The 26,664-nt window shown below is 45.6% G+C and overlaps 1 long non-coding RNA gene across 2 annotated transcripts; it reads right to left on the bottom strand.

Moving 5' to 3' along the window:
* On the bottom strand, positions 1–26,664 carry LOC116457314 (uncharacterized). 2 transcript variants are annotated; one of them, XR_004244996.1, is made up of 4 exons: positions 22,096–22,329; positions 17,415–17,471; positions 1,685–1,759; positions 1–194 (listed from the first exon to the last, which is right to left on the bottom strand). It is a non-coding gene; the product is annotated as an uncharacterized LOC116457314 (long non-coding RNA). The 2 variants fall into 2 exon arrangements; XR_009210695.1 differs by lacking the exons at positions 1–194; positions 1,685–1,759; positions 22,096–22,329 and adding exons at positions 12,262–12,497; positions 26,595–26,664.

The following is a 26,664-nucleotide window of genomic DNA, read 5'->3' as shown; positions in this document are numbered from 1 at the left end:
GTATCTTGGGATTGGTGGGTTGCTCCTTCTGCTTAGAGGCCCTAAGCAGCTGGTGTTTCTCTCTTCTGTGTTGGCGGATCCTCTGAACTTTGATACAGTCTTCCTTCCACAATTGGCAAAGAAAATCTCCTCTGGGATACAGCCCACACACGCCTCACGCCTGGGGAGGCATGACTCCCGGCCCTGTCCTTTCACTTCAAATGAAATATAATAAATATGAAAGGAAACCAAAAGACAGGCAGACAAAGCAGACTCAGAAAGACAGAATGAGAAAACACATATACGCTCACAAAAGCAAGGGAGAACAGAAGAGGGCAAAGGGCAGACATCTCTGTGTCCACTGGAGCTCTGAGGAATCAGAATTTCTAAAGCTTTTTTATTTATTTATTTTTTTTGAGACAGAATCTCGCGCTCTTGTCCCCCAGGCTGGAGTGCAACAGCACGATCTCTGCTCACTGCAACCTCCGCCTCCAGGGTTCAAGTGATTCTCCTGCCTCAGCCTCCCGAGTAGCTGGGATTACAGGTGCCCGCCACCACGCCTGGCTAATTTTTTTGTATTTTTAGTAGAGAGTGGTTTCACCATGTTGGCCAGGCTGGTCTCGAATTCCTGACCTCAGGTGATCCGCCCACCTCGGCTTCCCAAAGTGCTGGGATTATAGGCCTGAGCCACGGAGCCTGGCCTCTAAAGCTATTTTTTAAAATGTAAAGATTTATGAGTTATCCTCTCCTTCCCGATAGCCCTCTTTTCAGCAGTTACTTCATTCGTCTTGAGGCAGGAGGATGAACAAAGGATCTTTCCTCCTCAAGAAACACCCCCTCCTTCCTCAGTTCCACACCCCTGCCCTAGGAATCCATGACTCCAGGAAATATTTTCAGATAAAACAATTCCAGTTACTGGAAAATTGCAAGGCTTTCCTCTGTGGGTTTACAACAGCCTGGCCTCTGACCCACCAATAAAAGAGATTCACTAAGTGATAGTAACACCTTTTATGTAGTCTCAACGTGAGGCAAGTCACTTTATCTGTCTCAATCCAGGCTCCTCAGGCTCATAATGGTGAAGGTTGGAATGGATTAGTGGTTTTGAGTGTTTGTGCGTATGTATGTATGTACATGCATATTAAACTAGGTACATTGTTTATAGTTTATGTATATGACCCTCCTTCACAGGGGCTCTGGAGGGAAATGGTGACCCTAAGGAGAACCATTTCTCTTCTCTGCTTTCCTTTGTCCCCTTGGCAATGACTTGTCTCCTTCCCTCCCACACTGGGGCACCTGACTCAGTACAGACTCTTCTGCCTTCAAGGCATCTAGCTCAAAGGACTTGCCTCCCCTCCTTTTTACATGGGGAGCTGTTACATATTAAACAACAGAACATCATTTCAAATGCCAACATCTTATGTGGCACTTCAACATAAAAACAGGTAAAGGCAAGGGCTTTAACTGAAGGAAGGTGAGCATGGAAGGAGTGGAGTAACAGCAAGAGGAATCTTTGAAATCCTTATCTTTGGCCACAGCAGCCTCTTGAAGTACGGCCCCAGGTGGGGCTTCCCAGGGCAATTTGATAACCATTGACCTAGCTACTCTCTAAGGCATTGTAGATCTAAAACACAAAGGTCTGGTTCTGTCTTTATCAAAAAGAAAGTCTGATTCCTCCCTTATGGATTCACACAGTAGCACAACATACCTTGAAGTGGAGAAGGAAGACAAGAACCAGGAGGGCAAAAATTCCCTTCCTAACCCCATTTCTATCTTTGGAATTCTGAAAAAAAAAAAAAAAAAAAAAAAAGATAGTGAATGGTACAGGGAATAATATAACTCATACCTACCACCTGTAAGGTTAGCCGAGAGAAAAAGTACAAGAAAGAGACTCAAGGTTAGGTGAGGAAGTTTATTAACCTGCTGGCTGACCGCTTAACAGTCAGTGAGGAAGCAGCCCCAAGCTTACAGAATGAGGGGTTTATATTGGGGAGGGGAGTTTGGGGGAGGGAGTTCTTTGGTGTGGCCACATCCCAGGGTTGTTTGCTGGTTAATTTTGCCACATATCACCTTGTGACGTTTATTACAGGAGGGTGTAAGTAAAGTTTGTTTATGCTTCCCACGACCTCCCCCTGTGCGGTCTGGATGGTTTGTCATTGGGGTTTGCTTATTGCAGCAAGGTCTGGTAAGTGAAGTCTGCTGGCTTCATCGCGGCGCCTAGATAAGGGCTTAGAAATGTAGAGACTTGGGGAAAGGAGAAGAGTTGCAGAGCATTAGGGGGAGAGGTGAGCAGCATGGAGAGGTTTGAGGGGGAGTGTCGGCAGTACCAAGAAGTTTTTGGGGGCAGTTTGTTTCTAACACCACCCATAATCATAAAATGACAATTTGACATATTTGTCTCAGATAACTTTTTTATTTTTTATTATTTTTTTTTGAGACAGGGTCTTGCTCTGTCACCCAGGCTGGAGTATAGTGGCATGATCTCGGCTCACTGCAACCTCTGTCTCCCAGATACAAGCGATTCTCCTTCCTCAGCCTCCTGAGCAGCAGGGATTATAGGCCCACACCACCATACCCGGTTAAGATGTTTTGGTTTGTTTGTTTGTTTGTTTGAGACCGAGTTTCGCTCTTGTTGCCCAGGCTGGAGTGCAGTGGCGTGATCTCGGCTCACCGCAACTTTCGCCTCCCGGGTTCAAGCGATTCTCCTGCCTCAGCCTCCCAAGTGGCTGGGATTACAGGCATATGCTGCCATGCCCGGCTAATTTTGTATTTTTAGTAGAGATGGGATTTCTCCATGTTGGTCAGGCCGGTCTCAAACTCCCGATATCAGGTGATCCGCCTGCCTTGGCCTCCCAAAGTGTTGGGATTACAGGCGTGAGCCACTGCACCCAGCCGATAAGTTTTTTTAAAGTAAAGAAAACCTGGCAGATGAAGTTCTCTTAGTTCATCACTCTAATCCTATTTTCCTCCTTCTCTCTTCAGGTAAACGCTACCATGACTAACTAATGCCTGCCCCCGACTCCCTCGCCCAAAAGATGTTCACTTACCAACCCCTGGAGCCTGTAAATATGTTGCCATGGCAAAAGAGATTCTGCAGATGTAATTAAGGATTTTGAGATGGGGGAGATTATTCCGGGTTAGCCAGCTGGACCCAATATAATCACAAGGGCATTTATTGGAGAGAGGCAGGAGGTCAGAGGCAGAGAAGGAGATGTCACAATGTTGCATGAGGTTGGTGATGATGAAGCAGAGGCTGGTAAGATGCATCCAAGAGCTAAGAAATGCAGGCAGCCTCTAGAAGCTGGAAAAGGCAAGTATTCTTTAGATCCTCCAGAAGGAACACAGCCCTGCTTACCAGTTGTAGACTTCTGTGTTGTTTCGCGCTATTAAATTTATGCTGATTTGTCACAGCAGCAATAGGAAACTAATACAATGAGCTGAGTGAGTTTCCATCTGCTCTATGTTTTTTTTTTTTTAGTATTTATTTATTTATTTATTTGAGATGGAGTCTTGCTCTGTTACCGAGGCTGGAGTGCAGCGGTGCGATCTCGGCTCACTGCGAGCTCACCCTCCTGGGTTCACGCCATTCTTCTGCCTCAGCCTCCCAAGTAGCTGGGACTACAGGCGACCGCCACCATGCCTGGCTAATTTTGTTTTTGTATTCTTAGTACAGACGGGGTTTCACAGTATTAGCCAGGATGGTCTTGATCTCCTGACCTCGTGATCTGTCTGCCTCAGCCCCCCAGAGTGCTGGGATTAGAGGCGTGAGCCACCGCACCTGGCCTGCATGTTTTTTACTTGGACTGGTTGGATAGACACATAGAAATAGAGAAGATAATTTTGTTTTATGTACAGTCACCTGATGTTTTTGAGAATATCCATTTGACATGTAAATATCTAATTCATCCAGTTTAATTGCAATATGGTATTTTGTCATATGACTATACCACAGTTTGTTTATGTAAGTCTCTAAAATGGACTGGGCGCCATGGCTCACGCCTGTAATCACTTTGCCTCACTTTGGGAGGCTGAGGCAGGCAGATCACGAGGTCAGGAGATCGAGACCATCCTGACTAATACGGTGAAACCCTGTCTCTACTAAAAAATACAAAAAATTAGCTGGGTGTGGTGGTGGACGCCTGTAGTCCTAGCTACTAGGGAGGCTGAGGCAGGAGAATGGTGTGAACCCGAGAGGCGGAGCTTGCAGTGAGCCAAGATCACGCCACTGCACTCCAGCCTGGGTGACAGAGCGAGACTCCATCTGAAAAAAAAAAAACTGTCTTAGTCAGCTTGGGCTGCTATAATGAAAAATCATAAACTGGGTGGCTTAAACAACAATGTATTTCTCACAGTTCTGGAAGCTAGGAAGTGCATGATCGGACACCAGCAGATTGGGTGTCTGGTGAGGGTTTCTGGTTCATAGACGGTGCCTTCTAGTTGTGTCCTCACCTGGTACAAGGGAGGAATGAACTCCCTTGGGCATATTTTATGGAGACACTAATCCCATTCATGAGGGCTTCACCCTCAAGACCTCATCTAATCCTAATTACCTCCCAAATATCACATCTCCTACTATTGTCACGTTAAGGGGTAGGATTTCAACATATGAATTTTGGAAAGCCTAGAGCATTCAGTTTATAACAATAACAGATGTTTATTCTAGTTGATTCTGTGGCTAGTTGGGTGATTCTTCTGGTCTGAACTGGTTTGGTTGGGGCTGGATGGTCTAGGATGGCCCCGCTCATATGTCTGGCCTCATGTGGAATCCCAGGACTGTGGGTATGGCTGGAGCTTCTTTCCGTGTAGTGCCTCTCATCTTCAAGTAGTGCTACCAGGAACAGCTTGTTGACATGGTGCCGGAAGGGTTCCCACAAGCAAGAGCCTCTGCTTGCATGACATTTGCTATCATCCCATTGGCCAAAGAAGGTCACATAGCCAAGCCCAGATTCAGCAGGTAGAGAAATAGACTCTACTGCTTTTTGAGAAGAGGGGCAAAATCACATTGCAAAGGAGCATTCATGCAGAGAGACAAGATAAATTGGAGGGTATTACTGTAACAACCTAACTTAGCTGATAATAAGAATCCAGCTTCCAGTGTGCTTAGAAATCTCAAAATTCACCTCAATTCAAAAAGTATGCTCATTTTCAACTATGGTCTCTGCATGCCAGTAAAACTTCACTTTTGACATGCCAGGCTACTTCCCCCAGGAGCCTTTCCCATGCTGTTTGCTCTGCCTGGAATGCTCCTCCCCTCTCCGTGCCAGGCTAATTATTATATTTCCTTTAAGTCCCTTCCTAAAGTCACTTCCTTAGGGAGCCTTTCCTGACTCTTCAGACCAGGCCAGGTCTCCTGTTCTACACACTCAGGGCACCACAGATGCTGTATTTACAGCACGTACCACCACTGTCACGAATTACTTTGTTGTAGAATTATTTGTTTAATATTAGTCTCTCTCTCTTTCTCTCAACCTCAACCAAAGGAGCTCCAGGGCAGAGACTGGGTCTATCTTGTTCACTGCGGAATTCCCAGCATCTAGTACGATGTCTATCTGGAGTAAATGCTCAGAGTTGGAGGAATAAATGGGTGAACCTATGAATGAATGGCCTGCAGTGTGCTCAGCATGGAATAGGCCTTTTTAAAAACCTGTTGGAGTAGCAGGTATGGAGAACTGAAACCTGGTGGGGAGTGAAGACTGGGTCGTACAAAATGATTGAGAACAACTCAGAGCCAAATAGAGGGTGAAATACCAGATGCTGGGCTGCAAATGCCATGGAGATTGGGAAGAAGGGATTAGGATAGATCAAGTGGTCACAGAAGGTCACAGGGGTTAGCACTTGTGTGAGGTCCAGAGGAGGAGCAGGATTTCGAGGCAAGGATTTAGAGGAGAAGCAGGGCTTAGAGGCGGTTTGTAAGGAGGCTAATATATTAAGGTCATGAGTTTGCTCCTCTGTAGTTCCTGTTCTACTCATATCCTCATAAGCTCTTTATCATAAGAGAAAGTAGGCAGGAGAGTACGGGGAGATGGTTCAGTGGAGCCAGTCCTACTGTTCATTGAAACAGCTCCAAGAGGTTATGTTTCAGAGGAAACTGCAAAGTTGTGTCATCCACACATGCAAAAAACAGCTCATTTAGAGACCAGAGGGATTCCTCTGAGCCACTGAAACAGAACAACAGTAAACATCTGCTTCTACTCTTCTGGAAACATTGTGGTTTGGATGCTCTGTCTGTCACTCCTCTGCTCTTTTGCTTTTAACTATTTATTATGAAAACTTCCAAACCTACACAAAGAAAAGAGTTTAAGAAATTCCATCACCAACTTCAAAAAACATCAATACTTTGTCACATTTGTTTCATGTCTCTCCCTCCCAACCCTAAGTTTTTTTTTCTCCTAAAGCATTTTAGAGCAAATCCTAGATACCATGTTATAACACTCCTAAATACTTCAATACAGATATCTAAAAGAAATAAGGGCATTTTCTTACGTAACCACAACACCTTTTCATACCAAACAAAATAAAAAATAATTTGTCAACATCCTTTAACACCCAGTTCATATTCAAAATTTCTTGATTGTCTAAAAAAATGTCTTTTTACAGTTGGTTTCTTTGAATCAGAATCTAAACAAGATCCTCACATTAATTTAACATCTCTTAAATCTCTTTTACTCTAGACTGTGGATGTTCTCTTTCAGCTGGGGCTTCCTTTACCAACAACCTGCCTCAGCGCTTGCAGTCTTTATCTCGCTCCTGGATTGGCAGGGAGCTGAAAGATCAGAAGCAGGAGGAATGAAGTCAACACAGGGAGAGGGTGGGAGGGATGGAGTGAGTATCAGATGCCTAAGATCTTATGAAAAAAAATTCCTAATCAGCTTCAGAAGAAACAGATTAGAATAAGAGACTCTTAAGAACTGGAGTTGACCTGCATGCTCTCCTGACACCTAAGAATGTCAAGAATTTACAGAGATTATAAGAGGCTGATTCCTGTGGGCAAGAGAGAGAGGGCAAGAGAAAGGAAATCAGGATGAATCTAATGGACAACACACAAGCATAGGCAGGACCTAATTTACAGGGCCCAGTGCAAGATAAAAGTCTCAGAGCCCTTGTTCAAAAATTATTAGGAATTTCAAGATGGCAATAGTGGTGCATCGAACCAAGCACAGGGCCCTTCAAAGCACAGAGACCTGTGTGACTCCACAGGTTACATGCCTGCCTTTGTGAAACTGGCCCTGTACAATGGGTGGCCAAGTCTAGGAGGCCCCAGGGAGTCGTCCTACAAGGTAATACTCTACCAACGCATGTCTCGTTTGCATTTCAGAGACAAGCAAAGGCAGTGGGAATTGTTTCCATATCTCTAGTCACCACCAGCATCTCAGACTTGTCAGGATGTCTAGGGTTGGTGAATGGCTTTTAGAGGTCGTAGAGATCCACGCTGCATAATTCAATTCTAAACCATGGATAGTGGTGGGTTCGGACCCTCTGGTCTTTATGCTTGTCTCTGTGAGTATAGTCTCCAGAGCCGGAATGCCTGGGGTCAGAGCCAGGCTCTATCACTGTGTAACCTTGGTCAGTTACTTGACCTCTCTGTGCCTGTTTTCTCATCTATTAAATGGGGTTAATAAAGATACCTGCCTCAGGCTGGACGCGGTGGCTCACGCCTGTAATCCCAGCACTTTGGGAGGCCGAGGCGGGTGGATCACGAGGTCGGGAGATCGAGACCATCCTGGCTAACACGGTGAAACCCCGTCTCTACTAAAAATACAAAAAATTAGCCAGGCGCGGTGGCGGGCGCCTGTAGTCCCAGCTACTCGGGAGGCTGAGGCAGGAGAATGGCCTGAACCCCGAAGGCGGAGCTTGCAGTGAGTGGAGATTGCACCACTGCACTCTAGCCTGGGCAACAGAGCGAAACTCTGTCTTGAAAAAAAAAAAAAATAAAAATAAATAAATAAATAAAATAAAATAAAGATACCCACCTCAAAGGATTGTTGAACATTAAATTGGTTTATATTTGCTGCACATGGCAAGCACGATGTGTTTGTTAAAACAAGATAAATCCAGAGGCTAGAGCTGTACAGGTCCAGGCAGATATCTGGTAATAGTGAAACCTTCAGGATGAACTGACTCTGCTTTTCTAAGGGAGAGAGGCTGTGTCTACATCCTGATCCAGCTCCCCAAAAACATACACAATGGTCATTCACTCAGTAAGTGTTCATCAAGTGCCTACCATGTATCAGGCACTCACTGAGTAGAGAGTGAGCCAGGCATGGTTCTGGTCCTTAAGGTGCTGACCTCTAGCATAAGGAGGGCTCCACCTGCAAAGTCAGTTGTGCCTCCAGGTCTAGGAGCAGACCTTGTTCCAGGTAGGAGGAAGGAGATATTCTCAGCCAGTAGCCCATGAACGAGGTAGTTCTGCAGCTAGTAAGCATGGTTTGACTTCAGTATCCTGAGTCCTTGTTCCCAGTCTGCTTTATGATATTCTGCTTTGACCAAACACCTGCCTAATAATTCAGCATTTCCCATCTAAGATTCAGTATTTTATTTCGTGCCCCAAAACTCAGACACTCCCAGTCTGACTTCTAATCCCTGCTGTTGAAACCCCTGAGATGCTATTACCTGCTTGGCTCCTCCCTTTCTTTGAAAGGGTTCTCAGGATCTTGAATTAGGTTTGGGCCACCACTGGTTAACAGTGATCATGTCATTAAGAAAGACAATGGAGAAGGTGGCTGGGGCACAATGCCAGGACTTTCTATGGCCTTCTCAGGCTGGCCTGGGCCCATGTGTGTCCAACTCTCCAGTAACTGGTCTCTGACCCTGTCCTCATGTCCTTAACACCTGGCCACTCCCTGACTGCACAGCTGCACAGACTTAGATTCCCATATCACCAACACTCAAGCCCAGGATCTGAAGGATTCCGGTAGGGGAGGCTGCAGGAGCCCTTAGGAATGTCAGTTTGACATTGAAACAAGTTTTTTCCTTCAACTAACAAATTCTTGGCCCTCTGCTAAGGCCTTTGAGGGGGAGTTTGTGGCAGGATGGCCATGGGAGGATAATGCAGGGTCATGGAGATGGAAGGAGGGTCATGGATAAAGACATCAGCTGCTTTCCTTTGGCTGACATCAACCCTGAGGCCATTCTGAAACTGCTCTACTTGGCAGCCTGGAGACACTGCCTAGAATATCACCATCCCAGGCTGGGCGTGGTGGCTCATGCCTGTAATCCCAGCACTTTGGGAGGCCGAGGCGGGCAGATCACAAGGTCAGAAGTTCGAGACCAGCCTGACAACATAGTGAAACCCTATCTCTACTAAAAATACAAAAAAATTAGCCGGGTGTGGTAGCATGCACCTGTGATCCCAGCTACTCAGGAGGCTGAGGCAGGAGAATCGCTTGAACCTGGGAGGTGAAGGTTGCAGTGAGCCGAGATCACGCCACTGCACTCCAGCCTGGGCGACAGAGCGAGCGAGATTCCGTAAAAAAAAAAAAAAAAAAGAATACCATCATCCTAGCTGAAGGCCTCCAGGCAATTGGACTCTTCAGATAGCTGCCGATAATAAGTGGCAGGTGGAAGCCAAGGGAGAATTTCTCACATATCCTTCATCTTCCCCAATCTCACTTTAGAAGTTCTGAAGCAGTGACAACTGGGGGGAAAAAAGTTTCCCCAGGGTCACTTTGGAAGAAGCAATGTATATTAATTTTCTCCTTTACAGCCACTGAACCATGGCAGGTTAGAGAGTGGCAGGTCCTGTTGATGAAGTATTACTATTACTGCAGCAGGCTGGTCAACATGGTGAAACCCCATCTCTGCTAAAAATACAAAAATTAGCCGGGAGTGGTGGCGGGCACGTGTAATCCCAGCTACTTAGGAGGCTGAGGCAGGAGAATCGCTTGAACATGGGTGGCAGAGGTTGCAGTGAGACAAGATCATGCCATTGCACTCCAGCCTGAGTGACAGAGCGAGACTCCATCTCAAAAATAAACAAATAAATAAATAAATAAATAAATAAATAAATAAAAATATTACTGCAACAGCAGAGAGCCAGACCCCACAAGGGTGATGGCAGGAAACTTGGAGAGGAATTCGATGTGTAAATCTTGGGTTGCCTCTGAATCCTTTGGCCCTGGGAAGGGAGAGCAGAGCCCAGCCTGAGAAGAGGCCAAGCAAGAGGACAGACAATGGGGAAGGGAGGCCAGGTCACAGTGCCAGGATGTTTTATCCTATTAGGCCACTGCATTCCTGCAACTTCTGAATATACGACCTAAATCTTTTTTTTTTTTTTTTTTTTTTTTTTGGAGTCTCACACTGTCACCTGGGCTGGAGGGCAGTGTGTGTGTGTGTGTGTGTGTGTGTGTGTATGTGTGTATAGTATATTCTAGGATGCAGGCTGGGCACAGTGGCTCTTGCCTATATTCCTAACACTTTGGGAGGCCAAGGCAGGAGGATCACTTAAGCCCAGAAGTTCAAGACCCGCTTAGGTAACATAGCGACACCTGCCTCTACAAAAAAATTCTTAAAAATTAGCTGGGTGCATGCAGTGCACCTGTAGTCTCAGATACTTGGGAGGCTAAGGTGGGAGGATCATGTGAGCCCAGGAGCTTGAGGCTGTAGTGAACGGTGATTGTGCCACTGCACTCCAGCCTGGGTGACAGAACAAAACCCTGTCTCTAAAAAAGTTTCTAAATTATCGAATTTTTAAAATTTTGTCCTACTAAACTATAATATGCTTTAGGGAAGTCACATTTTTTTATTCTCTCTCACCCTTCCATTGGCCCTTGGCTGTTTAGGAGATAATGTTGATTAATTAATTTGTTGAGTGACCCTTTAAGATATCGACATCAATTGTTTTAAAATCTTAGTTTATAGAAAAAATGTTAGCCTAAAGACTGACTCCATTTGTCCCTCATACAGAAGCCAAGAGTTTCTGTAAGATTTAGGTTGTTTAGGCCGGGTGCCTATATATACATATATGTGTGTGTGTATGTGTATATATATGTGTGTGTGTGTGTGTGTGTGTATCTATATATAACTCCAGGAAGAGAGAAATGTAATAATTTATAGGCAATATAGAATACATTGTTCTGTGGTAGCAGAACTCTTTCCTATGGAGTGTTGAGGATGACTTGGAAAAAGCAGAATTTGGCCTTGCTGGTTGGCAGACTTAGATTATGAAGCACCTACTGGGTGCCAGGCACTGGGCTAAGAACTGGGAACACAAAGGTGAGCACTTCATGGGCTCTGTCCCCAAGGGAGTGCTCACAGACTAGTGTGGGTGGCAGATCTGTGAACAGAGAACAGAGCAGAGCCCTGAAAAGAGGAGTGATACCTGTGTGGCTGGGGAGGTGAGCAGGGTGTGTGTGGAGAGAGAGAGACACAGAGAGAGAGAGAGACAGAGAGAGAGACACACACAGAGAGAGACAGAGAGAAAGAAACTTCTGGAGGGGTTCCACTGAGGAGGTGGCATTTGGGTTATGTTTTCTCTGTGGATTTGGAGGAAGAGCATTTTAGACAAGTGGACAGTGAGTGCAAAGGCACAGATAGATGCCACACAAGAAAGACAGGCAAACATTCAGAGGAGTCCGTGTGACTGGGAGAAAGGCTGCACATATCGTGTGGTAGCAGACAGTCTGGGAAAAGTGGGCAGGAGAAAGGTCATGAGGGCCTGGGTGCCAAATAAAGTGTGCATTTCTTTTTTCTTTCTTTTTTTTTTTTTTTTTTTGAGACAGAGTCTATGTCACCCAGGCTGGAGTGCAATGGCGTGATCTCAGCTCACTGCAACCTCCGCCACCCAGGTCCAAGCAATTCTGCCTCAGCCTCCCAAGTAGCTGGGATTACAGGTGTGTGCCACCATGCCTGGATAATTTTTGTACTTTTAGTAGGGACAGGGTTTCACCATGTTGGCCAGGCTGGTCTTCAACTCCTGACTGTAGGTGATCCACCCGCCTTGGCCTCCCAAAGTACTAGGGTTACAGGCATGACCTCCACATCCGGCCAAAGTGTGCATTTCTACCTTTGGGGAGATCGAGAGCCGGTCACTATTTTTGAGCAGGAGAGGAATGGGTTCATGCTTACCTTTCAGAAACATCCCTCACTGGGAGAAGGGGGTCTTATTGCTCCAAGAAGCCAGAGAAAGGGAGACAAGTTGTGGGGTGGGTGGGTTGGTTGGGGGTGGGGGCACTGAGGCTTTTAGGAAAGGACATGGCAGCAACTCCCAGGATGCCCACAGCTGTGTGGCGTGCAAGATGGACTGAAGGCAGGAGTACTATTTGAGGCGAGGGAGACCTTTAGAGAAAATGCCCTGTCAAAGCCATTTATTTTAACAAATACTCTTCCATTGCTCTGTTTTTATTCCCCTCAGATGCAACTTTCCTTCTGGGATTGTGAAAATGGGTGTCATTTCTGTAGCTTTCTGAAGTTTTGGTAAAATGTCCTTTTCCTCTCAGTGGATTCTGTGTAGCAGGAAGCATGAGTTGATTTCAGCTTTTTGTCTTCTGAGACCTACTTCAGAGTGTGTTGCTGCTGGTCCGAGGCTGAAAGGAAGGTCTGTGATGTCACAGGCTGCGAGATTTTTCTAGAAATGTGTTCTGAGATCAGCTGGTACAATTGTGTTTGTTTTAAAAACAAAAACATCTCAGGGCAGTCCCCACATTCTGCATAACGGGACCCTTCACCCCACTGCCTAGATGGTTAATCCTGACAACTCAGAACACCCCGCTAACCAAGGTGTTAATGACGTAACTCTCTCCTCACAGGAAAAGCTGCTCTGTAAGAAAAGGGCACTGAAGGAAGTGGCTTTTGTTCTAATGCCAAATTCCGGGGAGGCTGGTGCTTGGAATGTTTACCTCTTCCTGACTTTTTATATGATTTCTCCAGTTCTTGCATTTTATACACCAAAAGCAAAATGCAACTTGACCCTGGACTGTTACATGGTGGCCCCGCCAGGCTGGCTGTGGAACTCAGGCTCTGCCGTGCAATGGCTGGTTAGTCAGGAGACTGCAGCAGAGAGCAAATAAGGTCAAGGTCATGGTTGAAATTCCTATAGAGGCCAATTGGCTGGGCACACCCCCTCCACTCTCTCTGGCCCTGTTGTATAGGGGACTGAGTGAGAGGGTGTAGCTGGCTCAGTGCAGCCCAGCACCGCTCTCTTAAATCGCATTGCACGTCCTGAATGGCCAGCAAGTAATACAGACTTCAGGCACAATGAGACCTTGCTTAAGCGACCCTCTGGAAGAAAGCACCATTATACCTTTCAGCTGTGATTTTTTTCGCTTTCGTTAGTGACGTGGAGCAGCATTGACTGCAGTAACTTTTCTACTAAACAGAAACATTTGTCTGCTGCTCCAGTCAAAAATACCTGCTTTACAGCTTTAATTCGTCCCACAGAACTGCAGGTCCATAAGGTGAGGCCGTTTCCCCTCCCCACTTCCCCCTCCATGCCCTTTCCCCACTCACTGATGGTCTCTTCTCCTCTGGCAGCCCCCGAAGCCTTTTTTCTCCCTATCAAAGCAAGAAAGGCTCTTAGAAGGGTCGTTTGCCAGTTGACAGACTGCCCTTCATGGCAATGATTCCTGTTACTATTACTTCACCCAGACATTGAATGTCAGGGTTTTTTCTAGAAGGCCGTCAGTAGGAGTTGGCAGTTAAGAGTGGGTAGTTTAGAACCAGATCAAAGCCAGGCTGGGATCTGGCCCTGACAGTTACTATCTGCGTGTGTTGGGATAAGAACTTAACCTTGCCAAGCCTCGGTTTTCCTCTCTGTAAAGGAAAGCTCATATTGCAATTATTGCATGCTAGCTCTCAGCATTGCCTGGCACATGACAAATGTTAGTTATGATTATTTATTAGCGAATTGACACACAGAAGGCTTTATTCTACTAAAGGCCTTATTACGACAGCTAGCAAGTGGAGATAATTTTTTATTCAAATTTTTTATTATAAAAAATTTCAAATGTGTAGAAAAGTTGAAATAATAGTACAGTTGACACTGAAATCCCTCATCTAGATTCTATAGTTGTATACATTTTACCAAATATATGTTTTTTCCTAAACTATTTCAATGTAAGATACAGACATCACCCCTAAATACTTCAACACACATCTCTTGAAAATAAGGACATCCTCTGACATACAGTAACCTTTATTACACTTAAGAAAATTAATGATAATTACCTAATATCCCCTGGTTCCCAATTCCCAAATCATATAAAATTTTCCAAAATGTTTCCCAATATGTCTTCTAACAGCTGTTTGTGTATGTGTGTGTTTTTAAAAATTTCAGTAGCTTTTGGGGTACAAATGGTTTTTGGTTATGTGTATGAATCGTAGAGTGGTGACGTCTGAGATTTTCATGCACCCATCAGCCAAGTAGTGTACACTGTACCCAATATGTAGTTTTTTATCCCATACCCCTCTCTCATCCTCTCCCTTCTGAGTCTCCAAAGTCAATGGACTTTGGATGTTTTTTTTCAAACAAGATCCAATCAAAATTCTTACATCGCATTTGGTTGTCATGTCTCTATTTTCTTTTATTCTAGAGCAGTAGGTGTGGGGAAATTTTGAGAACAATATTGTTACTGAAATCAACTATTGGCTGCCAGGTGGAAATGGCTGCTGCCTCCACTGAGGCACACTGGGCCCCGCCACATTTATTAACACAAGCCCTGTGATACGGTTGCATAGCTTGCTTTGCTGAACTTGTTCGTTACTAGCTTTACTGCTTAATGACTGGACATTAGAGACTCTTCTGTTATTTTTATATTCCCACCACCTCCACAGCACCTAACACACAGGTGGTCAGTAAAAGTGGATGGAAGGAAAGGAGGCAGAGAGGAAGAAGGAAGAAAAAGGAGAGTGGGAAAGAGGCAGGCACAGGCAGGCACCTGCTTCCATGCCAGGTGGGTACCTGGAGAGTGATACTGTGCCCTCCTGGGAAGCGCCCACCCTCCTTTGATTGGGGGAAGATGATTCCATGTGGCATGTGCCTTTTGTCCAAATATGCCTTCTTCCTTCACTTCTCCTTTCCCTCTTTCCCACCCTCCTTACCTGAGCACTAGTTGGGATCCCTCAGACCTTCTGCTATCCTTAACGTAGTCTTTCCCTCTTTTCCCATATACAAGATTAACATCTGACATTATTTTAAAAATAATCTATAATAGATTATCTTTTCCTACAATCACACTCATTTTCCCAATTCCCTGGAAGATAATTCCCACATAATTTGTGGTCAGTAATTAAATTCCTGACCACAATGAATCATGAGGAATATATACTGTGTTCAGAGGGATGGTGTGGTATCCATAAGGGAGCATCTGCTAAAGGGAGAGAGAGGACACATGGGGGTTAGCCCCCAAAGCCAAGGGGAGCTGTCCTCCAAACACAACCAACAGAGTTTAGCTCAGGTTTCGGGGTCAAACTATTGCTTCTATTCTGTGTGGAGAGAACAATGACTAAATTGGCTGGAATAGAACAAAGTCGGTAAAGTGAACCTTCTCCACACCTCATCTCTAATCTCTAAAATTTTGACTTAAACAAAATTTTGAGTTAAGCAAATTTGAGTTAAAGATTTTGAGCAGATACAGGGAATGAATGCAAGAAGCTCTTGATTATCTGCATGGTGGACTGGCTCATTTTCATTCCAGGCTGACCTCGTTGATATGCTTCTCTACCACTTCTCCTTGCAGAGAAGTAGTTGGCGTCTATTCAAAGTACACAGGCCATGTAATTATTAATCGGAGCAAAACATTATTAGGGAAGTTAAACTGTTGAGTAGGTGTGTGTGTGTGTGTACACACGTGGATACTTTCTTGATTATCTAGCTGTTTTGTTTTGCCTTTTGCCTTTCTGCATTCCTGCCCCTCTCCATTTGTGGTGATACCTGTAAGGTGATTATGCCACTGAATTCCCAAGAGCTTTTTGGTCCCTCTCTCATTCTCCTTGGATGTGTATGGAAATGTTTGTCAGCAGGGGCGGACCGGGGAGGGTTCATGTACACAAGAAGTGACTGACCTTGGCCGCTGAGTGGAGCGTGTATTTGTGACCAGGAAAGGGTTCAGTGTTTGTGTTTGATCATGGTTTTATGTCCTGCTGTCAGTAGAGAGGACTTTATAGGGGTTTCTGATGATCTAGGGCTCCAGGAATCATCATGATTATTTGGTCAATGATTTTAATGGGCCCATATAAACTTATTCTGTTTTTATACTAGTAACAGAGAAGGAGATGTTGGAAGATTAAATATAGAGGAGGATGGGCTTTAGCTTCACTGTTCAGACAGTGGAAGGTATAATGGTGGAAGAAAGCACCATTATACCTTTCAGCTGTGATTTTTTTCGCCTTCATTAGTGATGTGGAGCAGCATTGACTGCAGTAACTTTTCTACTAAACAGAAACATGTGTCTGCTGCTCCAGTCAAAAATACCTGCTTTACAGCTTTAATTCGTCCCACAGAACTGCAGGTCCATAAGGTGAGGCCGTTTCCCTTCCCCACTTTCACTGGGCATGGTGGCCATTGGGAATTATTCTACAGAATTTGATCCAGCCTGTTCTCATTATTTCTTTCTTCTTATGGCTTTCATTCTTTCCTTATTCTTCCTTCCTCCTTTTCCCTTTCTTCTTCTTCTTTTTTTTGAGACAGAGTCTCGCTCTGCCGCCCAGGCTGGAGTGCAGTGGTGCGATCTTGGCTCACTGCAAGCTCTGCCTCCCGGGTTCATGCCATTCTCCTGCCTCAGCCTCCTGACTGGCTGGGACTACAGGCGCCTGCCACCACGCCCAGCTATTTTTTTGTATTTTTAGTAGAGACGGGATTTCACTGCGTTAGCCAGGATGGTCTCGATCTCCTGACCTTGTGATCCACCCGTCTCGGCCTCCCAAAGTGCTGGGATTACAGGAGTGAGCCACCACGCCTGGCCTCTTCTTTTTTTCCTCCTTGCTTTCTATCTTTCTTTTCCTCCTCCCTTCCTCCCTCCACCTTTATTTATTTCTTTCAACATGTACTGCATGCTTACTATATATTAGTCACAGTCTAAATGCTGGAGATGCAGAGATGAATAACACATGGCCCCAGCCCTCCTGGAACTCAGTTTAGTGTGGGAGGCAGATGGAGACACAGATCATTCCAATACAGTGGTTAACGACAGAGGTAAGTACAGGGTGAGCTCAATGTAGGGGTCCCCAATCCAGCTCGGCTTGGGAGAGAAGGTAGGAAGCTTCCTGGAAGAGATGATTGGCAGATGCATTGGGAGTGGCTGAAAAAGAAGCAGGGCTCAAGGCCTTGGGCCAGGTCATTCACGTGGTTTATGAGCACTGGATAAAGGGAATGGGATGAAGGGCTTTGGGGGTATGGGTCTTCCATGAGATATGACACCAGATTTTGATGTCACTGCATATGGTTAGGACCACAGGGGCAGGGCAGAAATGGTGTCTACTACTGTAGGAAAGTACTAGTGATTTACCTCTGAAATCTGGGGACATTCCAAGGTATCTACTCAGATGGTTGATCCTGGGGAATCCTGGAAGAAATGAAAGCTGAAATGAAAGATCACTCTTGAAGGCCAATACATGACATATATGTGCTCAGGGGTGAAGAGTCATGTAAGGGGAAATGGGCAGTGGGTAGTCAAGGTGTGAGTGAAGATCACTGCTCACTAGAGTGGGGCAATGAGGCTTGGGGAGGTGGAGGAGGACTCTTGGCTTCTCTTAAAAAAAAAAAAGGCTTAACTTGTGCCGCAAGTTTTACTGGATGCCCAGGACTCTGGAGGAGTTTTTGGGCCAGTAGACAGGCAAGTGGCCACAACAGTTCTTATGCCCCACAAGGGCAGAGCCTTACATTGGCAGCTCCCTGAGTTACTTGAAGCAGGAGACCTTTTATAACGTCAAGAAGACAAGAGGAATTCTGTTGAGGGAAGCTTAATCCCTGCTCCTTGGAGATCTCGGCGTGATAGTAGAAAGAGCACATATGAGCTAGAAAAACATAAGTATCACATCCGATGATACCAACTGCAACAATAATAATAGCCACTGTGTATTTAGTCTCTACCCTGTGGCAGGGCTTTTCATGTATTACTTAACCCTCACAACTACATAATAATATATAATGATAAAAGGTATTGTCATTCCCTCCATTTTATTTTTTATTTATTTATTTATTTTTTTTTTGAGACGGAGTCTCGCTCTGTCGCCCAGGCTGGAGTGCAGTGGCGCGATCTCGGCTCACTGCAAGCTCCGCCTCCCGGGTTCACACCATTCTCCTGCCTCAGCCTCTCCAAGTAGCTGGGACTACAGGCGCCCGCCACTACGCCCGGCTAATTTTTTTTGTATTTTTAGTAGAGACGGGGTTTCACCGTGGTCTCGATCTCCTGACCTCGTGATCCGCCCGCCTCGGCCTCCCAAAGTGCTGGGATTACAAGCGTGAGTCACCGCGCCCGGCCATTCCCTCCATTTTATAGATGGGGAAATCAAAGTTTGGAAAGGTCACAGGTAGGAAGTCGTAGAATCACATTTGAACCCAGATCATTCTAACTCTAGAGCCTCTGATCTCAACTGCTGTCCTTACTGTGAATAAATATTCAGTGCAGCTTCTCTTTGACTTGACCATAGGACCACAGCCCACCTGAAATGGTAGAATAGAGAGACCCTAGAGACTGATGAACTGCATTTCTACAGCACTACTAGTTATTATGAAGATGGATAATCTAAAATTTTCTATTTCTCTAACATGTAGTCTTAGGGCACTCAGTATTAGCCAAGAACATATGATTTGAGGGGAAAAATATGGATTAGAAAACAATCGCTCTGAAGTCTACTACTTTGGTAGTTGTTATGGAATGAATGTTTGTGTCCCTACAAAGTTCATAAGTTCAAGTCCTAATCCCCAACCTGGTGGTACTATTAATAGATGAGGTCCTGAGGGCAGAGCCCCATGATTGGATTAGTGTCCTTATAAGAACAGGAAGACAGACAGACTAGAGCTTTCTTTCTTTCTCTCTCTCCATGGGTACACACCGAGGAAAGTCCATGCGAGGACATAGCAAGAAGGCAGCCATCTGCAAGCCAGGAAGAGAGCCCTCACCAAGAATCACATGTGCTGGTACTTTGATCTTGGACTGTAAGACACCTCCAGAACTGTAAGAAAATTGACATCTGTTGTTTGAGCCACCCAGTCTATGGTATTGTGTTACAGCAGTCGGAGTTGACTAAGGCAGTAGTTAATATCAGCAGCTGGGTGAACACACTCTGTGTATGTGTGTGTGTGTGTCTGTGAACTAGATCCTCTTAGTCAAAAGGGTTGTTGACCGTGTCTTGAGACCCCTCACTCTCTATATTAGTTTTGGGTGTTCTTTTTCTCATTGGTATTTATGAATAATTTATGCAAAAATGAGTTTTTAAAAACCTTCTGAAAAAAATATATTAGTTGGTTTATGATTCTTCAATAGATCAGAAATTGGGCACTCCCTGTCACCTGTGGCCTCCAGGGAGGCATGCAGATAGCTTTTACAAGTGAGAGGAGAGCTAGGATCTGCAGAGACCACTGGACTGCCTGCCTCCCTCCTTGCTCTGGGAGTCCTCCATGGTTCTGAGGGAGGCACGGATAATCTCTACAAGCTGTCTGGGCTCCCAGGTATTTGCTACAGGGGGTCTCATGTGTTCAGAGGACCTAAAGCTACGGTACCCTTGAGGTTGAGGAGAAAGGTGTACTTTCTCCCCTGTACAACAGGCATGTGGAGAGCTGTGGCTTGGGAGGAGAATGCCAGCATGCCTCCCACTTCCTTAGCAGCCAGGCCTCCCTCCCCAGAGGGGCTGCACCACTTCTTAACTAGTGGCAGCTCATGAACTCCTCAAGTAGGAAGTGTATTAGTCAGGGTTCTCTAGAGGGACAGAACTAATAGGATGGATTTATATATAAAGGGGAGTTTATTAAGAGGATTGACTCACACGATCACAAGATGAGGTCCTGTAATAGGCCGGCTGCAAGCTGAGGAACAAGGAAGCCAGTCCGAGTCCCAAAGCTGAAGAACTTGGAGTCTGATATTCAAGGGCAGGAAGCAGCCAGCACGGGAGGAAGATGTAGGCTGGGAGGCTAAACCAGTCTAGTCTTTTCACGTTCTTCTGCCTGCTTTTATTCTGGCTGCACTGGCAGCTGATTAGATGGTGCCCACCCAGATTGAGGGTGGGTCTGCCTTCCCCAGCCCACTGACTCAAATGTTAATCTTCTTTGGCAACACCCTCACAGACACACCCAGGAACAATACTTTGCATCCTTCAATCCAATCAAGTTGGCACTCAGTATTAACCATCACAGGAGGAATCTGCAAAGGTCATTTAGCGCAGCGCTTCTCAGTCCATAATGTTCAAGCATTTTACCTGGGAACTTTGTTAGAGAGGAGATTTTTTTTTTTTTTTTTTTTTTTTTTTTTTTTTTTTTTTTTTTGAGATGGAGTCTCGCTCTGTCCCCAGGCTGGAGTGCAGTGGCACGATCTTGGCTCACTGCAAGCTCCACCTCCCGGGTTCACACCATTCTCCTGCCTCAGCCTCCCGAGTAGCTGGGACTACAGGTGCCTGCCACCACGCCCAGCTATTTTTTTTTTTTTTGTATTTTTTTAGTGGAGATGGGGTTTTACCATGTTAGCCAGGATGGTCTCGATCTCCTGACCTCATGACCTGCCCGCCTCGGCCTCCCAAACTGCTGGGATTACAGGTGTGAGCCACCGCGCCCAGCCGAGAGGAGATTCTTATTCAGGAGGTCAGGGTGGGGCCTCAGCATCCTTAACAAGCTCCCAGGTGATGCTGCTGCTGCGGATCTGGGGACCACACTTTGAAGAGCAAGAATTTACTCTATGTCAAGGTAGAGGCTACATTTCCGTGGCCATCGCAGTCAAGTAAGTGTCCATCCTGATACAGAGAAGCAACTTCTCTTCCTCAACAGCTTTCTTACCTTTTAGAAGCTCTTACCTAGCAAGCCCAAGTCCCTTTAGTTTCACGCCCATTTTTTCAAGTTCTTCTCTCAGCAGAGATGGAGATGCAAAGTAGCGCTCTCCCATATCATAATCCTTAGTTATTTAAAGACTACTAAGTCAGATCTACTTTTAAAAGCACCACTTCTCTCTCTGTTCTTACGCCTGTGTTACCCAGGTCGGTCAGTAGGAATGAAACTCCTGGGGCACTCTTGGCTGAGGACTTGGCACCGGGAACATTCATGATCTGCTTATGCAGCTGGAATCTCCTCACATGCCCATATACTATTCTTTCTCAGTTCTCTACAGTAAAGGGATGGCAGAGCTATAAAAGTCAAAATCTGAAGAGGAGTGAAAACCTTCACTCAACCTTTAGTATCATCACTCCTCTTCTCAGAACTCGATCAAGGTGTTATTCACAGGTAACAGTGACCTGGTTTGGGTTTTCTCTTTCCTCCCTGGCTCTACATGTCTCATGGTCAAGAGAACTTGGACGCAAAGACTTAGCCATCTACTATGGCCAAGCAGAGGAACCTGAATAACCCCCAACTGGGCCGGGCGCGGTGGCTCACGCCCGTCATTGCAGCACTTTGGTAGACCGAGGCGAGCAGATCACGAGGTCAGGAGATCAAGACCATCCTGGCTAACACAGTGAAACCCCGTCTGTACTAAAAAATACAAAAAAAATTAGACAGGCATGTTGGCGGGTGCCTGTAGTCCCAGCTACTCGAGAGGCTGAGGGAGGAGAATGGCATGAACCCGGGAGGCGGAGCTTGCAGTGAGCTGAGATTGCGCCGCTGCACTCCAGCCTGGGCGACAGAGCCAGACTCCATCTAAAAAAAAAAAAAAAATTAATAACCCCCAACCTGAATGAGAGTCCACAGGTTGGATCTGAAGTACCCAATAGTCTGTATTCGAGGGTTCTATCCCCCTGAGCTCTCTGCTTTCTTTTTGCCCCAGAAAGGACTGCTGTCAGGTCTTTGCACATTTGTGTGACTTTAAGTCAACATGTTTCCTCTCTCCAGGACACTTGTATTTTAAAACCTTTCTCTCCAGTATGGAATGAAATTTGTCCTTTGTTAAAGAGGCTAATGGTCCCAGATGACAGGTTATTTTATGTATTATACCTGCCTAGGATGGCACAGTAGACATTGCCTACCAGAAAGAAGGTACTGCCACTTACAGGTTCGCAGTGATATCTGGGGTAGAAGGGAGGACTCTTCCAGGAGAAAGCAAGGCATCCAGGAGGAGACCACCAAGAGGGCCTGTGTCCTTTGCAGGTTTCTGGGGGTGCAGAGTTATTCAGAAGTCTGCTGTTACCCTGACCCCATCCTCAGCAGAACTTCCTCCATCATTTCAGAAGGTAAAATGAGACAACTAGAGCAGAGGATGAGATGGCAACTTCTGTTTTGCTATTTTTTTTTTTCTGACAGGCAGTGTGTAGGGAGCTCTGTATGGGGAGTATGACTCACCAGTATTGGTCATGACTCCGGGCCCAGGATTCACAAGTGTTCCAAAATTAGCAACCGGCCGTGGTGTACACCCACAGAGCAGTTAGACACTTCCCATTGAAAACACTCAATGGGGAACCTACACAGAGAAAGGGAAGGTTAAAAGAGCTGTAGATTATTACAGCTTTTCTAGTTAGCCTACAGAATATCTTCCTCTCTGCTTGGGCATTTATATTTCTCATTCTCTTTCTAGAGAACACATTTCTCTTTGCTTCAGCATTTAGTACTTGTTCATTCATCCATTTAGGAATTTTTTTTAATTGAACATCTTCCCTGTGTCTAGCACCATTCTGGGTGTGAGGGAGGCATCAGAAATAAAGCAGTCCTTGGTCTCCTGGAGTTCACGGTTCAGTGGGGGAACCTTGGGCGAGTGACCTAATCTCTTAAAATTTCCTCATTTGTGAAATAGGTGTAATAGGCCAGATGCGGTGGCTCATGCCTGTAATCTCAGCACTTTGGGAGGCCGAGGCAGGTGGATCGCCTGAGCTCAGGAGTTCGAGACTAGCCTGGCCAACGTGGTGAAACCCTGTCTCTACGAAAAATACAAAAATTAGCCAGATGTGGTGGCACACACCTGTTAATCCCAGCTACTTGGGAGGCTGAGGCAGGAGACTCATTTGAACCCGGGAGGCAGAGGTTGCAGTGAGTGGAGATCGAGCCATTGTACTCCAGCTTGGGCAACAAGAGCAAAACTCTGTCTCAAAAAAAAAAAGAAAGAAAGAATAGAAAAGAAATCGGCATAATAATGTACCTAATTAATTGTATATATACAATATATCTATAGCGCTCATCAGAGTGCCTGATGCTTAGCCGACATTTAATCAATGTAAGTTGTTAGCTTCTGTTGAGAAACAACTGGTGTGGGACTAAGATGATTGTTGTCCTGATTTGTCTGTTGGTGCCATAGTCAGATCTTCACCCTGGGAACTTAGGGCCTCAACAGTACCATGGCTGGGAACTTAGCTACAGTGGGGAGGGACCCAGAGATGCTGAGCTTAGTATATGCCTCCACTCCATTGGTCAAACTCACTCAGTCTAAAAGGAGCTGGGTAATCGGTGAGTGCTTGATGGTGGTGATAAAGAGTCTGTCTACGGTGTAATTCAATTTTGTAGTCGTTATCTTTTCTGTTTTAGTGTAGGGACCCACCCAATCAGACAGCTGCGCAATGAAAATAAAGGCTGGGAATGCCAGGGTGTGTCACTGGTTGTAGTCCCACACTAGCAAGGGGAAAGTCAGGTTGCAAAACCAGCGCTGCCTGCCTTCAGTGGAGAAACCATGTAGCCTCCCAGGTCTGCAGCTTCCCTGGGCCTGAGTTCCTTCCCTGGGCATCCTCCTTGGTGAGGTTTCTGGATCCCTGCAGGCACTGGTAGTTTTTGGTTTGGGTGCTCATATAAAACTCCTTCCAAGTCTGTTAACACAATCTTGTTTACTGTCATTATTTGCATGTTAGTTCCTTAATAGATCCTATTTCTTTCTGTATTCCTGATGACCCTTCCAAGAGCTCCTTTAGGTTTGGAAAAGGCAGAGTAGATCCTCTGGCCTTGCCCAGTGAGGACCTGGGTGGGTGGTGGTGGTAGTAGGGGGTCCGTAGACAAAGCCATCTTTAAGGAGGTGGCTTCTGCATCACCCTCCATTGTGAGATTCCAGGCAGGTGCCTTAAAATAGCTCTGCCACTAGCTGATCACTCAACCCCATTCACAAGGACAAACCTTCTGTCAGGGAGAAAAGATTTAAACGTACACAGAGGGAGGTAACTGTTGCAGTAAGTACCCTTAAAGCAAGCAGAGGGGCACTAAATCATCTCTAAACTTCCAGGTGTATGATTCTAAGATCTTAATTATCCTAACTGGGAAGGAGAGAAGAAAAGAAAAAAAAAATTAGAGGGCTTAGAAAGTGAGCAGAGAGTATAAAGCTTGGAGATTTTTCTATTTGAGATTTGGCTGCATTTAGAGCCAGTTTTTAAGCATTGCTAGGTTCACCTTTCTAAAAGGCGTTTAGAAATCTGCCACTATCAGATTTAAATCAACCTGGCTAATTGATGTGATTGGACAAGTTGCAATGGGACAAGTAATCAGATTGGTTCCGGAGCCTCCACTCTTTGCTGTGCCTGGGTGCTACCTCCGGCAGGGTAGCATATTCCCAATTTTTGTGGTTTTGCAGTGGCCTCCTTTCCTAAGCCCACTAAGCATTTTCCTGTTCTTTTACAAGGTCTTCTTTTTGTGTCAGGGTGTGGTGGAGCCACACAGGCCTGGCATGATATTCACCACTTGTTACTTATGGAACTTGAACATATTTAACCTCTGTGACCATCAGTTTTCTCATCTGTAAAATGAGACCACATTAACCTAGCTTATAGACTTACTATGAGAATTAAACGTATACATGTGTAGATGATCATATTAGACTTTAATTGAAAAGCTTTCCAGTAGGTGTCTTAGTCTGCTTTCTGTTGCTATAACTAAATCCCTGAGACTAGGTACTTTTTTTTTTTTTTTTTTTTTAAGGAATTTATTTGGCCGGGCGCAGTGGCTCACACCTCTAATCCCAGCACTTTGGGAGACTGAGGCGGGCGGATCACGAGGTCAGGAGATCAAGACCATCCTGGCTAACATGGTGAAACCCCATCTCTACTAAAAATACAAAAAATTAGCCGGGCATGGTGGCGGGCACCTGTAGTCCCAGCTACTTGGGAGGCTGAGGCGGGAGAATGGCGTGAACCCAGGAGGTGGAGCTTGCAGTGAGCCGAGATCACACCACTGCACTCCAGCCTGGGCGACAGAGCAAGACTCCATCTCAAAAAAAAAAAAAAAAAGGAATTTATTTCTTACAGTTCTGGAGGCTGAGAAGTCCAGGGACAAAGGATTCCATCTAGTCAGGGCCTTCTTGTTGTGGGGACTCTGCAGAGTCCTAAGGCAGCTTGGGACATCACATGGTGAGGGGGCTCATGAGAGACAGCAAACCTGGCTTTTTATAACAGGCACACTTTTGTGATAACTAACCCACTCACACAATGATAACCTATTATCCATTAACCCAGGAATGGACTAGTCAATCCAATCATGAGGGCAGAGCCCTTATGACTCAGTCACCTCTTAAAGGCCGCACCTCCTGATACTGTTTCACTGGGGAGTGAGTTTCAACATGAGTTTCAACGGGGACAGTTTCAAACTATAACAGTAGAATTATGTGCATGCCCAGGTGTGCTATTTAGTAGCTGTGAGACCTTAAACAAATTACTGTGCCTCAGTTTTTTTATCTGTAAAATAGAGATAATAATACTACCTACTTCAATGGTTTTTGATAATGATTAAATGAGTTAATATGTGTAAAATGCTTGGCATAGTCATTGGCAGATGGTGTGTACTATGTTTTAGCTTTTAATATTATTATTATGCATATTATTATGCAACACACCCAGTCTAATACCTGGCACAGAGGAATGTTAAAAAAGAAAAAAGTTTGAATCTCTGTGCTCTGACACCTTTAGCTCCAAACTTGTTGCTGCTACTCAGGATCTCCTTCCTCTCCAGTTGTCCTGTTTAGCTGAGCCTCTCTCCAGCTTATGTGAAGCCGGGTCTTGGTAGCTACTGGGCAATTAGGCATTCAAGGCCCATGTTTGGTGGCCTAGGTAGGCCAGCAGGCAAGTTCAGAGGGGACGGAAGTGGTGAGAAGGACCAACAACTTTCACTGGCTTCATGACTTCATTCCCTTTATTCGTCTAGGGTTCTAGCCTCAGGATACACCAGAGAGGGAAGCCACAGCATGTGACTTTCAGGCCCTCTCAGGAAGCAGGCTTTCCTGAAGGGAGGAGTCCCTAAAACAGACTTGCACCTCTACATTTTTGTCAGCCCTGGCACATGCTGTAGGAGGTTCGGGGTTAGCTTCAATGGGGATGCTTTTTCAAGCCTGCAAACTGAAATAGGTGACAACTTCCAGGCCCAAGAGTTTGGCTGGCTCTGCGTTGAACACAAAGCTTCCACTTGCTGCTGAGGGCTGCTGTGCTCTGCCTGCCTTCCAGGGAGAGTTACCTCTGGAAGGCTGTCATGGAGGGAGGAGAGCTAGGCTGCCGGGCCCGCTCTCCACTATGCTGGTCCAAACTGGCTGTGCTGGCTCAACAAGGAAAAGACAATCTCACCAATCAGCAGAATCAATCACAGATTAGGAGCTTACCCTGCGAAGGCACAGTGGAGGTTAAAATGGAACAGAAGACAGAGCCCATGCCCTCAAGGAGTTCGCCAAG

This window comes from Hylobates moloch, unplaced genomic scaffold (genome assembly GCF_009828535.3).
Source record: "Hylobates moloch isolate HMO894 unplaced genomic scaffold, HMol_V3 SCAFFOLD_18, whole genome shotgun sequence".
Classification (NCBI taxonomy): domain Eukaryota; kingdom Metazoa; phylum Chordata; class Mammalia; order Primates; family Hylobatidae; genus Hylobates; species Hylobates moloch.
The sequence above is the reverse complement of the archived record's forward strand: the minus strand, read 5'-3'. Positions and strand labels throughout refer to the sequence as shown.